Here is a 5,489-nt window from a genome sequence, read left to right as displayed (position 1 = left end):
CCGCCTGTTCCGTGGGGATAATTCCTGGGACTCCTCTGAGCGCCCATCCGCTGCCAGGGCTTGGCAATTCCTGGGACCCGGTTTGGCTTAGGGCGGTGTTGCTGCAGGGGATGAGGAGCTGCCTGGGAATGGGATCGGTCTGGGATTGGGTTTGGCCTCCCCAGGAGCTGCTGCACGTCCTGGGGTCCTTTCCCATCCCTCCTCTTGATTCCGGTGGGAATTCTGTGCTCTAAACTGGGCCAGGTCCTGCTCTTCCCTCGGCACTGGGTTAGTCCTTGTCTAACCCAGAGGTGCCCAGACCTGGATCTGCTGAGGAACCGCCCTAAAACAGGAATGTCCGACCTTTGTGTGAGGCTTTTCAGCTTCCCTGCCGCCTGCTGAGCACAGAGCTTTGCATCCCTCCCTCCCTTCCTTTGCATCCCTCTCTCCCTGGAGTTTTATCCCTCTCTCTCTCCCCCTCTGCATTTTTATCTCTCTCTCTCCCTTCCTCAACATCCCTCTCTCCCTGGATTTTTATCCCTTTCTCCCTGGATTTACATCCTTCCCTCCTTGCTTCTATATCCCTCTCTCCCTGGATTTTTAATCCCTCTTCCTGGAGTTTCATCCCTCTCTCCCTTCCTTTGCATCCCTCCCTCCTTTCTTTTACATCCCTCTCTTCCTGGATTTTTTATCCCTCTCTCCCTGGATTTTTATTCCTCTCTCCCTGGACTTTTACCCATCCCTCCCCTCCTTTGCATCCCTCTCTCCCTGGATTTACGTCCTTCCCTCCCAGCCTCTACATCCCTCTTTCCCTGCCTTTATTCCCACCCCATCCATGCAAGCTCACAGCCTGAGGTTTCTCAGCGTTCCCATTGAGCTCGGAATTCCCTTTCCATGCGGGAATGCCGCTCCCACAGCTCCCGGTGTGCCAGAGCAGTTTTCCCAAATCCAGGGATCTCCCTCCATGTCCTGGTGCCCAGGAGCAAACAGTGCCGAGGACACCAGGCTCATCCTCTTTTCCCAGGATTTGGGAAGCAAATTTGGGCCCAGGACTCATCCCTCCTTTAGCTGCAAGGGAAGGGGAGGGGATGAATTTGGTTAATTTGATTTCTCTCTCTCTCTTTTTTTTTTTTTTTTTTTTGTGTTATTGTTGTTTTATTTGGTTTTGTTCTTAGGTTGGGGTTTTTTTTTCTTTTTGTTATTTTTGTTGTTGTTATTGTTGTTTTTTTTTGTTTTTTTGGGGTTTTTTGTTGGTTTTTTTTAGGGTTTGTTTGTTTGTTTTGGGGGGTTTTGTTTTGCTTTTATGGGTTTGGGTTTTTTTCTTTCTTTTTTGGGTTTTGTTTTTTTGGGGGTTTTTTGTTTTGTTTTTTTTTTCTTTTTTTTTCCTGCCTGGTGGCTCCAAGGCAATCCAGATCCCTGTCGCTTTTCCTCCCTCTCCCCAGCAGTTCTGCCTGCCCCCCTTTCTCCTCGGAAGGTAACAGTATCCCCGCTCAGACATGCATTCCTTTCTAATAAGGTATTGTGCCCCTATTTATGCATCTTAGGTGCAGTCCCGGGCAGCTGCCGCTCCGCAGGGCCCTGGCGAGGAGCAGAAAATCCAATCCAGCCTGGAATGTGCGGGTGCAGCGGGATCTGTGCCCGGCCCGGGGCTGCCCGCTCCTGAAAAAAAACGGGATTTTAGAAAACTCCACGGGGATTTTTTCGGAAGGACCAAGCACGGAAGTTCTTTCCGGGGATCAGAGCATCCCGGTCAGAACCAGGGTGGCAAACCTGACCCGAAACGCGCTCCCGGTTTCCCGTCTCGCCCTCATTGCCACCTCCACGGATTTGGTAGCCCAGAGTGACTCCCGTGACCCTCAGCTCCTCCGAGGCTTCTCCCTCACCCAAAACACCTTTTTTATTTATTTGGAGCCACCCTGTGCAGAACCGCGGCCTTTCCCCTGCCACATCCCGAAGGTTTGGGGGTTTTTTGGGAGCCCCAGGGGGACACCTGCACCCCAGGCAGGGTCAGGGCACGGGAGAGCTCATCAAGGAGTTAATTAATGACCCCGCCGGCGGTGAGGGAGCCCAGGGCAGGGCCAGCCTTCCTCCCTGATTAGCTCTGGCTAATGAGGCTGAACTCTGAACCCCCCGGAAAGGGGGGATCTCCTCCCTGGGGATGATCCAGGAGGATCTCCCGGGTTATCTCCCTGCCCGCAGCTTTTCCCTTTCCCTGCCGGCATAACGCAGCCCAGCTGGAGGAGCTGATTAATTAATTGGCCACTTCTTCCAAAGCCCGGGACTGATTAATTGGCCACTTCCAAAGCCGCTCCAGCCTCCACCAGGAACCGGCAGATAGCCCCCATTAACCCTTTCAGCGCCTGGCGCTCCCCGCAAAGGGGTTGGAGGTGTTCCAGAAGGAGGGAATTCAATCCAAATTTTGGGGGGGGAGCGGCCCCAGGGATGCTCAACCCTCGGATCTCTGTGTCCTCCCCACCCCAAACTCCCTGAGGGTGGCAAGGAGAGGGGGACAGGGAATTGGGAGTGGAGTTAAGCTGGTGCTCAGGTTTGCCACCCTGGGTGGCATCACCACAGCACGGATGATCCCCCCGAAAAAACCCATTTTGTGCTTGGTCCTTCCAAAAAATCCCCGTGGAGGTTTCTGAAATCCTGATTTTCAGGAGTGTTTTTGTGGTGGGTTTCTTTTGGGGTTTTGTTTGGGTTTTTTTTCTTTTTTCTTTTTTTTCTTTTTTTTTTGTCATTTTTGGTGGGGGGTTTTTTGGTGGTTTTTTTTTTTTTTTGGGTGGGTTTTTGTTGTTGATTGTTTTTTGTTTTTAGTTTCCAAAGGGATTCATTTACAAACACCTCAGAGTGCTGGGTTTGCGTGATCAATAAAATGCAGCTCAGCAATGAGCCTGATCTCCTTATTTTTCCAGGAATTTGGGATTGCCCTCAGTGCCCATCACCCAATTTAGACATTCCTAGGGCCGAGATTTTTATAGGAACAACCAGTGCCTGCCTTTTACCCTTGGAGTTCGAGCTGCAGACACAAGCAGGGAATGATTTCGGTGTGCTGTGGGTTTTTAAAGACTTCAAACCGAGGAGTTTCCCCCCCAAAAATCTGTTCTAGCTCACGCAGAGCTCCCGAGCTGGGTGTGGAAAGGAATGTCCTGTGTCCCGTGTGCAGCCAGATGTGAGGACCAGCACGGATGGGAAAACATCCCCAGTGGGGTTTTCCTTCTGTTTCATGCAGGAGTATTCTCTGGGAAGGCTCGTGGAGGAGCTGAAAAGGCAGCTCAGGGTGGGGAATCAAATGGGAAATGTCTCTGTTCCCAGCCCAGCTCAGAAAATACCCCAGGAATGGGAACCTGGGCCTTGCTTCCCCATAATTGGTGATTTATGGAATTGCGGGGCGAGGGGAAGGTGGAAATCCCAGAACTTCTCATCCCGAGGGGAGCACAAAGGGAGCGTGTGTGTGCTGGCCCTGGGAGATGGGGAAGGAGAGGCCCTTCCTCCGCTGACGCCGCTGGTAAAGCTCGTTTTGACGGGAGGTCATCCTGTCAATGTGGGATCAGGGCAGCGCTCCGGAGCCCAGCCAAGGGCAACAGCCCCGGTTCCATCGGGGCTGGCCTCCCAAAGTTCCCCTTTGGGCTCCCCCTCCAGGAGCTCTTCGTCCCTTTGGGGTTTTTGACGTGGACCTTGTGGCGCAGGCCACGCCTGGATGTTTCCCTGCCCGAGGAATCCGATGAAATCTGGAGCCACGATGCGCCTTTCCCATCAAAAATGGCATTTTATTCAGGGGGGGAGAAAAAAAAAGGGAAGAAGAGGAGCCAGCCCTTCCAGGTGTTTGGACAAGCTCAGTGGACGTTGCTAATTTGTTATCCGACCATAAAAGTGATTTGGGGGAGAACAATGGTGACATTTCAGGACAAGTTTTCCAGCGAAACGCTGACGTTCCGAGGGGGAAATGCCTCGTCTTTCAAAAGCTGGATTGTTCAGGTGCAGTGGCAGCGGTGCCAGCACGGAGCCGATTGTTTATATCGGATTTATCCTGCTGGTGCGTGGATAAAACTTCGGGATTTGGCCTTTGGGTGTGGGGACAGGCAGGGAGAGGTGGCCCACCTGGATTCCATGGATTTAGGGAATTCCCCCAAGCTCTGACCCCATTCAATCCCCTAATTAATCTGGATAGCTGAATCACGTGCAGGTTTAATAAACTAGGAAGTGACTTTGCTGCTGGAGCAACTGGCTCACAACTCCAAGCGACCCCAAAATGAGATTATTGAGAGACAAATGCGAGGCACAACCCGGGAACTGCAGGAAAAAAAAAAATCCGTGGGCACTTTGGGAAGGGTGGGAAACCAACCAGGCAGGCAGGGGGCTTTCAGCAAGCAGCCCGGAATTATTGCACTGGAGCACACGTGGAGTGTGAACCAGGAGCCTGCTGGAGGAGCGCAGGGATGAGGGGATTTTGGAAAAGCAGATGAGAGCAATCCTCAAAGGAAATAAAAAAAGAGAGGGAAGGCTCAGCTCTCCACTCGCTGGAGAAGGGAGGGCTTGGATTCCAGGGAAAGAGGCTCTGGGTGAGTTTTGGTGAAAGCTGCCGGAGGGGAAGGATTATCCCGGCTCTCCTGTGGAAGTTTCCCTGATCAAAGAGCAGAAGGGACGGTGTGAGGATGATTCTTATTGTGATTTATTCCTGTTAGAGCCGGGATTAATGCACAGGAGGCAGGTTTTGTGTCTGGATTCAGGCATTTATTAATTCTTATCTACAGCACAGTCTCACAAGGTAGGAAATGGAGGTGCCCCTAACTCTTCCCAAGGTTATTTTAAGTGCCAATTACCCAATAACGAGGTGACACCTGTATTATTTATACTTTTGACCCAATAATTGACCACCCAAGGCCTGCAATGTGGACCCTTTCACCCAAAGCACCCAAAACCAAGAAGAAGAAGACGAAGAAGGACCCAGACAACACCTTAAATGGTCCATCTTATTTTATATACATTACTATATTCTAAACCCTTAAACTCTAAGTTTTCCCCCCTGTGCTATCACACACTTCTATCCAAACCCCACACCCACAATCCCAGGGCTGTCACTCAATTTTGGGAGCCTTTTCCACGGCCTCGGGTCACACGTGGTGCCTGCCTGAGGGTCAGTGCCTCTCAGCACAGAAAATTGAAATTTTCAGCCTCCAGGGTCGCAACAGGAAGGGACGGAGGGGACCCCCGGGGCCGATACCGTGGCAGCACCATCAGCTCTTCCAGAGGCAGGGAAATCCTTCCCGGGAACGAGTGAATAATAGATTTGTGAGGTGAGGGAAAGGTGGAATTCCCAGAAATCCTCACCCTGAGGGGAGCAGCAGGAGCGTGGCTGCCCCTCGGAGAGGAGCCATCAGCATTCCAGGGGCAGGGCGAGGCGGGAGCGCCCCCCAGCCCTGGGTGTGCCCGCCCTGAGGAGCCGCGCCCGCGGGGCTCGGCGGGACGCTCGGCCCGCTCCCCCCGGGCCGGGAGCAGTTTCCTTTCCG

Source organism: Chamaea fasciata, unplaced genomic scaffold (genome assembly GCF_029207755.1).
Source record: "Chamaea fasciata isolate MVZ Bird 193981 ecotype frontalis unplaced genomic scaffold, bChaFas1.0.hap1 SCAF_16, whole genome shotgun sequence".
Taxonomy (NCBI): Eukaryota; Metazoa; Chordata; class Aves; order Passeriformes; family Sylviidae; genus Chamaea; species Chamaea fasciata.
The sequence above is the reverse complement of the archived record's forward strand: the minus strand, read 5'-3'. Positions refer to the sequence as shown.